Source organism: Bidens hawaiensis, unplaced genomic scaffold, assembly GCF_021521415.1.
Source record: "Bidens hawaiensis isolate Kalapana, Puna unplaced genomic scaffold, B.hawaiensis_p1.1 tig00034570_1, whole genome shotgun sequence".
In the NCBI taxonomy this organism is placed as follows: domain Eukaryota; kingdom Viridiplantae; phylum Streptophyta; class Magnoliopsida; order Asterales; family Asteraceae; genus Bidens; species Bidens hawaiensis.
In genome coordinates, this window is record NW_027495966.1 from 164518 (window position 1) to 175879 (window position 11362).

The following is an 11362-nucleotide window of genomic DNA, read 5'->3' on the forward strand; positions in this document are numbered from 1 at the left end:
CAGACTTCAATCCTCTTGACTATATCAAACTTTGCTCGATATAATCCCATTAGCAAACTTGTTCTTGAGGGATCCTTTAAACTCATTGTTAATAATAACTTATTCAGCAAATCAAAGTGTGCTAGTAACACTGTAGCTTTGCTAGGAGTTTAACCTTGCTCGGTAGAAGTCTTTAACTTGTTTCTTTATCAAATTTCTTCAACCTTGCTGGGAACACTGTTTATTATGAATAAACATTGCTAGATTTGACTTTAGCTTGGTTTTAGCCAAGGGTTTTCTAGGATAACAAACATTGCTTGACTTGAAAAACTACCTTGCTAGACAAAGTGAACCTTTCTTGATTTAACACTTAAAAGGAATTCTAGAAGATAACCATGCTTGGAGAGAAAAAATACCTTGCTAGGATAAGTAAAACCTTGCTGGGAGGTGTGATCTTGCTCGGAGTTCATACTTAGTTGTTTCTTGAGAGGTTGAGAAGTTTCCAATCTTGTTTCAGCTACTTTCTCATCCCAACATTATGTAAATTCACCTTTCCTAGCGATACGTGCAATACGAATATCGTTCACGTACCGACAAGCATTCATTCATAACCTCAATCATCATCACATAAATCATATAAGGCATACACTTACCACTTAGGGTAAGTGTATTAACTAATCACATCAAGTATGCACACAACCCCGAAAACATAAAAAGGAAATAGGGCTAGAAACTCACCTGCCTCTTGTTACGTTCACCGTTAATGGTTATTCCTTTGTTTAGCTATGCGCGACTAACTGTATAACAATTACACGTAACAATTAAATATCACTACCCATATCGTGTTTCTAGCTTAATCATAACCCTTAATGAACGGGGGTCTGGGGGCAGCGCCCCTGGAAGCGAAGTTCAAGGGGCGGCAGCCCCTAGCAGGGTCCAAAGGGCAGAGCCCCTGGCTAGGGTTAAGCTGTTCTTAACAAAATTTCCATTAGAATTTCCTAATAATATTTTATTGTTAACTCATTAACCCTTTAAGGTATCTTTCATCAATTAATAAAGTTCAAGGGCTTCTATGTAATTAATCTAAGTCCAGGGACGTTTCTGTCATTTTATCAATCTTCATTCATTATCCAGTCCCTTAGCAAATGGTGGTTCATTCGTTGCTTAATGCGAGTTTATTCTATATAACGAATGGAACTTCTTAGCGAATGATCATTCATAACGAATGGGCTCATTCGCTTGATCTGGCTAACGAATGGACCTAACATTGAATGAGGGTTCATTCGTTAGTTTTCCATAACGATTGCCATAGTGCATGGTCCTAACGAATGAGAGCTCATTTGTCAGTTCTCCGTAACGAATGGTGTAGCGAAGGGCTCAACGAATGTGGTTCATTCATTTTTATTTCTTAACGAATGGGCATAGCTCATTGGTTACACACACCTAGGGTTAGGGTACAGAATGCCAGGAAACATTCTCTCACATTCCTTAAATTCCGCTCCGCTTTCCGGCGCCGCCTTTTTGGCGCTGTCATCGTCGAAAAACCAAGATCTCGCCGAAAAAGCGAGATCTCACCCGTTTGTCAACCGTTTTCACCGTATGTCGTCCCGTTCGATCCGGATCCGAGCTAGGGTGACCCCTAACCTCTCCTTTCGATCGGTTCATACCCGATCCCATCCGAATATCGTGACTTTAACGGTTGAGGGTGTCGGTTCATTGTTTCGTGACTAGTTCTAACGGGTTTGGATCCATATAAGATCATAACATCATTACCTCGGATCGATGCTCGATTTCCTCTTGGGTTCGGCAAGAGAAAGAGAGAAAGATAAGAGAGAAGTTAAGGGTGTGTTTTGGGTGGTGTGTGAAATGAGTGAAAATGAATGGATTAATAAATAATTATTCCTTATATATCATGGGTCATGGGTTTAAGCCCATGGTCTTTCTTCCTTCCTTATTAATCCAAATCCATTACCCACATTTATTTAACCAAACACAAGTCCATCTCATACTAGCTAGTACTATTATTTTATTAACCGAAACAGGAAAGAGGATGTTAAAAGTCTTCCCTCCTTAAAGAGGTTTCGCCCCCGAAACCTAACTACTACTTAAAAAATCTCGGGTAAAACTTGGGCATCTTTTCTTCAACTTCCCAAGTGTCATTTGATCCTTTACGGTACTTTCATATCACCTTCACCAAAGGGATAACTTTATGACAAAGCTGCTTTTCCTTGTGGTCGACTATCTCTACAGGCTGTTCAATGTAATTCAACTGCTCGTCAACCTCAATGTTTACTAATGGCATATGAGACGTGTCATCATCTAGGCATTTTCTCAAATGAGAAACATGGAATGTAGAGTGTATCCTTCCAACTCCTCGGGTAGATCTAGCTTGTAAGCCACTTCGCCCACACGATCTACAATCGTAAACGGCCCAATATACCTCGAACTCAGCTTTCCTCTCCTCCCGAAATGAATAATTCCCTTCTAAGGCGAGACCTTGAGCATCACATTGTCATCAATGCTAAACTCAATCGTTCGTCGCCACTTAACAGCATAGGACTTCTGACGATCTTGAGTAGCTTTCATTCTTGCCTTGATCTGGTCAAACCTTGAAAAGGTTTCTTGCACAACTTCCAAGCTTCCAATCTCCTTCTGACCAATCTCTCCCCAACATATAGGAGTTCTACAACGTCTACCGTATAGCATATCAAATGGTGGCATACCAATACTTGAATGGTAGCTGTCGTTATAAGAGAATTCTGCCATATGTAGATGATCATCCCAACTTCCTCCAAAGTCTAACACACAAGCACGTAGCATATCCTCAAGGGTTTGGATAGTTCTTTCAGACTTCCCATCTGTTTGAGGATGATACGCAGTACTGATGTTCAATCTGGTTCCTAAAGCTTCATAGAACTTCTTCCAAAATCTTGAATTAAAACGAGTATCCCTATCAGAAACAATTGATAACGGCACTCCATGTTTAGCCACAACCTCCTTTATGAAGACATTTGCTAACGCTTCTGACGAGATAGCCTCTTGTATAGGCAGAAAGTGAGCACTTTTCGTCAAACGGTCCACTATCACCCAAATGGTATCATGTTGTTTAGTTGTATGAGGTAGCTTAGTTATGAAATTCATGGTGATGTGTTCCCATTTCCACTATGGTATCTCTAATGGTTGCATCTTTCCATAAGGTTTCTGATGCTCTGCTTTGACTTGCAAGCAAGTTAAGCACTTACTGACATAATCTATTACATCATTCTTCATACCTGGCCACCAGTAGTCTTTCTTCAGATCCTGATACATCTTGGTGGATCCCGGATGAATCGAATATCTCTACTTCTGAGCTTCATCTAAGATTCGACCTCTAAGATTTCCATGGTGTCTGAAGTGGCAAACTCCATCTTGGTTGGTACGTCGGTGGAACGTGGCACAAACTTCGACGAAATGACACGGAAAATGAGGAATCGAGAACGAACTTCGAGGTGGATCGATAATATGATTGTAAGATCTTAGAGAGATGTTAGAGAGAGAGAGAGAGAGGAATGCTTGATTTTGGGATAAGAATGACTTGAACCCGAGCTCATTATTTATAGGCAAATCTGGCAGGGCATCGCGATACGCGACGGCCCTTGGCTTTGGCATCGCGTATCGCGACATTTCTTAGCATCGTCACCATATAGGTCTGCCACGTGTCGCCACGTGGCAGACGTTGTGCCACGTGTTAACACGCTGCAATCGGTATGCCACGTGTGGCCATGTGGTGGGACACGTGGCGAACGTTGTGCCATGTGTGGCCACGTGGCAAGCCTCGCGTCTCGCTGTTAGACAACCCATCGCGATACGCGATGGTTCTCTCTTATGATCCATCGCGTATCGCGATGGGTCAGGAAAATCATAATTTTCATTTTGAACCCTAAAGTTTGGATTTTGACGTTTTTGGTCCCTTTACTTTGGAAATTTGACATTTTGAACCCGAAACTTTCACGATGTTACATTCTCCCCACCTTGAAATAAATCTCGTCCTCGAGATTGTTTCTTTAGAACAGATGGAGGTATTTCTTTTTCATTTCAGGTTCGAGTTCCCATGTACACTCGGGTCCTCTTCGTGAGTCCCATTTGACCTTTACGATTTTCAACGTTCGTCCTTTTAATTTCTTTGTTTTTGAATCTTCTATTTGAATTGGTTTTTCAAAAAATTTTAAGTTTTCTTTAATTTCAACAACTTTTAAAGGCATAGATAGAGATTCGTCGGCCAAACATTTTCGCAGATTTGAGATATGAAACATATCGTGTATCCCTTGCATTTCCTCGGGTAGTCACAAGCGGTATGCAACAGTACCAATTTTTTTGAGTACCTCGAAGGGTCCAACGAATCGAGGAATTAATTTTTTTCCGAAGCGAACGACGCCTCTCCATGGAGAGAATTTCAAAAGAACTTTGTCACCAACATTAAATACCAACGGTTTACGACGGACATCGGCGTAACTCTTTTGGCGATCACGTGCCGTCTTAAGTCGTTCTCGTATTTGGAGAATCTTGTCGGTGGTTTCTTGGACTATCTCGGGTCTAGATAAATGATTGTCTATGGTTTCATACCAACACACGGGCGTTCTACACTTACGACCATATAATGCCTCGAATGGTGCAGCTTGAATACTTGTGTGATAACTATTGTTATACGAGAATTCCATTATGGGTAAGTGGTCATCCCAACTTCCACCTAAATCAATCACACAAGCGCGGAGCATGTCTTCCAATGTTTGAATTGTCCTTTCGCTTTGCCCATCAGTTTGTGGATGATAGACGGTGCTAAGGTTTAGCTTGGTGCCTAACGCTTGTTGGAAGCTTTTCTAGAAGTGAGACGTGAAACGACTCTCTCGATCAGAAATTATAAACAGCGGTACTCCATGCAAAGCAACAATGTTGTTCAGATAAATACGTGCTATCCTATCCATTGAGTAAGATTCATTGATGGGTATGAATGTGCAGATTTTGTTAGCCGATCCACGATAACCCAAATAGCATTATGTTGTCGAGTCGTTTTCAGGAGTTTAGTGATGAAATCCATAGTGATTAACTCCCACTTCCATACGGGAAGTTCGGGTTGTTGAAGCAATCCCGAAGGCTTTTGGTGTTCAGCCTTGACCTTCAAACAAGTTAAACATTTCGCCACATGCGAAGAGATGTCCTTTTTCATCCCATTCCACCAGTAATTCGGTTTGAGATTTTGATACATTTTGTCACTACCGGGGTGCATTATGTATTTGGACTTATGAGCTTCATCTATAATTTTCTCACGTAAGTCTCCCACGATTGGTACCCAAATCCTATTACCGAGTCTAAGGATACCGTCGTCACCCTTTACTAGCGAGTCAATGGTGCCATTACGTTTTTTGTCGGAGATCTTGTTTTCATTGATCACTTGGAGTTGAGCAGATTTGATTTGTTCAAGAAGATCAATTTGAAGTTCTAGCCTTAACGCTCGGACTCTTTTTGGTTTTTCATGTTCTTTGTGACTTAAGGCATAGGTGACAACGTTGGCTTTGCCTTCGTGATAGACGATCTTGCAATCATAGTCGTTTAGAGTTTCCATTCAGCGTCGTTGGCGCATGTTAAGTTCTTTTTGATCAAGGATATGCTTTAAGCTCTTATGATCGGTATACACGATAAATCGTACTCCATAGAGATAGTGCCTCCATATCTTGAATGCAAGGATTATGGCGCCTAACTCTAGATTTTGAGTTGTGTAGTTCTTTTTGTGCACCTTTAGTTGACGAGAGGCGTAAGCGATCACTTTCTTACGTTGCATTTAGTACACATCCCAAGCCGGAATGGGATGTTTCACTAAAGACAACGAAATCTTCGGTACCTTCTGGCAAGGCCAGTATAGGTGCTTGGGTAAGCTTTTGTTTGAGTATATCGAACGCCTCTTGTTGTTTTACCCCATTCACACTTGATGTTTTTACGAGTCAAAGAAGTTAGGGAACGACTATACGAGAAAAATTTTCAATGAACCTTCGATAATAACAGGCCAAACCCAAGAAACTACGGATCTCGGTTGGCATCTTTTGAATTTCCCACTTCGAGATGGCTTCGATTTTAGCGGGATCGACTTGAATACCATTTACATTTATGACATGCCCAAAAAATTGCACTTCGTGCAACCAGAACTTGCATTTTAAGAACTTGGCGTACAATTTCTCGGCTCTAAGTATTTCAAGTAAGGTTCGAAGGTGAATTTCATGATAAACCTTAGACTTTGAATAAATAAGTATGGCGTCGATGAATATGATAAAATATTTATCCAAGTAAGGCTTGCAGATTCGATTCATCATATCCATGAACGCGGCTGGCGCATTAGTAAGTCCGAATGGCATAACGGTGAACTCATAATGGCCATATCTTGTTCGGAATGCGGTTTTCGGAATATCCTCAGATTGAACTTTGAGTTGATGTAACTAGAACGAAGATCGATTTTTAGAAAAGAAACTAGCACCTTGGAGTTGGTCAAAAAGATCATCTATTCGAGGGAGTGGATAACGATTATTGATTGTGACTTTATTCAACGCTCGATAGTCGATACACATCCTCATGGATCCATCCTTCTTCTTGACAAAAAGTATTGGCGCTCCCCATGGCGATGAACGTGGTCGAATGAAGCCTTTCTCGAGAAGCTCGTCTAGCGATACGGAGCTTTGGCGATCGGAGTAGTACCGGGAATGATATAGATCCTAAACTCTACTTCACGATTAGGAGGAATTCCAGAAAGTTCATCAGGAAAGACATCAGAAAAGTCGGAGACAATAGGTACGTCTTTTATCTCTTTTGGTTTAGATTCTTCAGTGACGTAGGCCATGAATGCTAAGTATCCTTGATTCAAACATCGTTAGCCATTATCATGGAAATCATGCTAACTTGGCCAACGTCTATGTCCCCTTCCATTCGAATGGTTCGTTTATCAGGGGCTTGAAGTTCGACAGTTTTGCTATTGCAAATGATACGAGCATGGTTGTTGGATAACCAATCCATACCAAGTACAATGTCAAAAACAGCAAGAGTCATTGGTAAAAGTTGAATGGGCAGAATATAACCGGCTAAAAGAATTTTTCCGTTTTCAAGGGCTTCAGATATTTTGAATATTTCGCCGCTAGCAGTCTCGACGATTAGAGTTTTATTTATTTTTGTTAAAGGTTCGTTTAATAGACTACAAAAGCTATAATCTATAAAACTTAAATTGGCACACGAATCAAACAAAACCCTAGAATAGGTGTCGTTGACTACAAATGTACCGGTGATGATTTCCGGCATGTCAGCAGTCTTTTTCGTGTCAAGAACAAAGACTTTTGCGTTTCCCTTTTTAGCTTGACCACTTCTACCCGCACCACCAGTCGCGTGTTTGTTCTTCTGGCACTCAAAGCTTAGAGTCCCAATTCCTTGCAGTTATAACAAGTCATATTTTTTTTCCAGAGTCGGCCGTTGCGTGACCGGGTCTTTGACATGACTCACAAACAGTTGTGGTGGAAGGTGGAGAGAAGTGGCATCGACCCCTATGAAATTTTCTACAAATATTGTATTGAGGAATGTTGGAATTAAAACTAGACTTGCGTTGAACGATAACCTTGCCTTTGAAGCGGGCATTTCCTCCTTTCTTTGGGTCATGAGTTGTTACAATCTTTTTGTCTTCTTCTTATTGCGGATCATTCCATCCATCAGATAACCAGCCAATTCCATTGCGGAGTCGGCGGTTTGTGGCAACCGTGACCTTACCATGTCGCGGATTTCCCGCGGAAATCCCCATATATATCTCGTGACTTTGCTGGACTCAGGGTTAACCAGCTGGGGAACTAGTCGACAGTATTCGTGAAATTTGGTATTGTATTCACGGAGATTTGTTCCTACGACTTTGGTATTGAGAAATTTTGTTTGAATCTAGTCGGTCTCATGCATCGGACAGAACTTCGCCATTATCATTTCCTTGAATTCTTCCCACGAAAGATTATACAATGTTTTTCGTCCTTTGCTCATGATCATCGTGTTCCACCACTCTAACACTTCACCTTTGAACATCTGGGTAGAGTATTGAATCTTCTCTTGATCAGAACATTTGCTTATAATAACAATCGATTCCATCTCTTCTAGCCACCTCACAGTCGAAATGGATCCCTTGTTACCATGAAACTCTTTGGGTCCAAAATACTTGAAATCCTTGAATGAACAACCACTTACTTTCAACTTCTTAAACTCTTGCCTAACTCTACCATCAACATTTGATTCGTGAACACTTTAATCTACATGGGATGGTTTAGGTTGAGATTTAACGGATTTAGGGGAGAGATCAACAGATTGAGAATTTTTAGAGTGTTTCGATTGAGATCTAGCTATTGATTATTCCCTAACCGCTTCTTTAATCATTTTCTGTATTTGATTCGTATATTTGTCGGGAATTGGTTCATCTTGTTTATTTTTAGGCCCTTTTCCTTTTTCTTTCCTTATTTCATCATCTTTTTGTGCATTCTCTATATTGTTACTTTGTTGAGACATTTTTATCTTTTTAACTTTTTCTTTTTGTCTGAAATATTAACATAAATTTCTTTTATTTAACATACATTTTATTTATTCAACATATGTATATATCATATAAGATATATACGTAGATTATTACATTCACATACACACACATATATATATATACATCCATAATTGATGTATATATATTTATTATTATCCATACATAACACATATATCACACAAGATTACATTTAACACACCCACTTCCTTTCCATCACTCATCTTCAGTCCTTTATAAACTTCCTTACCACCTTGGTCAACTTGTTACATTTCCCAAGAAGCTTGTCTCATATCTTTCTCTTTTTCTTCTCATCCACCGATATTTTCTTTCTCAATTCATCCGTTTCATACAAGGCTCAATCCAAATGTTCTTCCTGTGACTGAGGGATATCATTAGGATATCCGTATCTTGGTGGCTGGTCGCGGTAACCCATCATCATTATATCATAATGGTTCTTCGGGTCCGGATATGGAGATGCAATCATATCAGATGAGTAGTTGAAGAATGCCTCGGCAACTTTGTTTTGTTGGCGGATTTCATCCGTTTGTTCCTCCTCCGTTGGGATATTGCCTTGGTAGGGTGGGAAGCTTGATGATGCTTTGTTTCTCAGTTTCTCAAGGCATCGCACATAAGGATCAACAGAGCCATAACTTGGGTTTTGGGAGAGAGTGATTCCTCCATTGGTGTCGACACTTCATTTGGGTTCTCATGGTATTCCTCTTCCTGGTCCTCTTCGAAATCTTCCTCTGGATCCTCCTCTTCTTTCTCAGGTTCCTCTTCTTCCATAATTTGAGCAGTCTCTTTCACAATCGAGGGCATTCGAAAACTTTCATAGGGAATAATTACTCTCATCTTGGACTTGCGGGATGTTCCTTCACCATTGTTGGGACGAGAGTCAACATAGTCAAAGGTAGAGCTTCTAGTGTGCCATCTACGTTAGTTAGAATGGCATTGCATCCAGTCAGACGAGGGAGATCTTGGTTTCTCCTTTATCGGTCGGTTGGAGAGGAAAGCGTATGAAGGGTGAGGGTTTGGAGGTACGTATGTTGGAACTCCAGTTGGGTAATATGGTGGCATCTTAGATGGTTGATATGTTGGGATCTCATATGGGTGATATGTTGGAACTTCGGATGGATGGTACATGGGTATTGTTGGCCGATGGTAGCTTGAGTGCCTTGGAAGTTCACTTCTTGGCATGGGCGGACTATCGGGTAGGTTAATTGGGTAATGTTCGGTTCCAGAAAAATATATCATCTTTGTTCGGTCATGTTCCACGTCTTGATCGAAAAATGCTTCATAATAATCTTCGCTCATGTTATCTTTGTGTAGAGGTTTGGCAATTTCAGCCTCCTTTGCTTTACGTACATAGTTCTCCATCATGTTCTTGGACGACATCTAACATTTTGCGTGGTTTAGAGTGAGGAGGGAAAGAAAAGGTTTACCAGCCTATCTTATCCCTATTTCAAATAAAACAAGTAATGAAAATATTTTTCCTATATTTGGATCGAAGCTTAGGTATTATCTTGTAATACCTAATTCGCTAAGATCGATGGCTCTGATACCAACACTTGTCACACCCCAAAACATGGCCTAGGCGTATGACACATATGTTGGTACCATATTTTTAATTAAATCAGAGTTACGTTTTAATAGCGGAAGTCTTATAAACTTGTGGATTTAAAATGTAATATTTACATATACAAAAGACGGGATTTTAAAAGTTTCTCGTTTGATTTTTAAGGATTACTTGTTTTAATTTACTAAAACCACCATTAACATTATATTAAGTTTTTAACAAAAAGATCCGAGCCATCGGATTCTTGAGCACTTCGTTCTTCAATCACTAATCTTGGTTACCTGCAAAATGTTAGAAAATACGTCAGCAACGAATGCTGGTGAATATGCTGACGCTAAAATATTTTCTTCTGCATGATTATCCCTCGAGACATAAATTAGGTCCGGCCCATCGTGGCTTAGGAATAATCAAGTTATAATACAATACAAGTTATAAACTCAAGTCTCTACTCATAGCACCTCAGCAAACACCGCAGCGTTCGAAATTACTTAGGTACTATAGGTATACACATGGTCATTACTCCTCGCAGGCGAGCGTACTATAACCAGTTTTCGTGCGATGTGCCCACCGCATTTTACCACATATGTAAGGATCCAGACAAACGTATACTATAGCCTGAAGGCTTGGTTTTTAGTCTTGTTTATAAATGTTTTAGAGACACGTAGTCTCATGTAAATCTTTTCACATAACACATTCGAGTCGTTTTAAAACAAGTTCGTAAAGTTTGCGGCGTATTCACCTTTTCGAGTTGGATCGGCTTCAAACACCGTCCAAGGATCTTTACCGTTGCTATCTCGCACAAATAGTACAAGTATAACCCTTTGTTAGTCGGATATACAATCCGGCTTAAGACCTTTAGTCTTTTATAATCTTTACCTCGATTATTTTACATTAAAACCTTTAGTTAAAAAGTATTCATTTATTTTATAAATTAAAAGTCTTTCTTTTAATTTATATTTATAAACCTTTAGTTTATTATAAAACCCTTATGTTTCTTTTTCTCTAAGAAACGTATTTTTTTATTTATTATTTAAGAATAGTTATTTATTCCTTAAATAACATTTATAACCAAGAGTTTCACATATATATATAATCACAAATATATATAATAGTCTTAATTTCTTTCTTTTCTTTTCTTTGTTATCTTTTATTTTATCGAGGTATCGAGTATAACCTAGACATAGTGTAACACCCCGTAACCGCAGCGGAAACGTACACGGGGTGCAACAGAC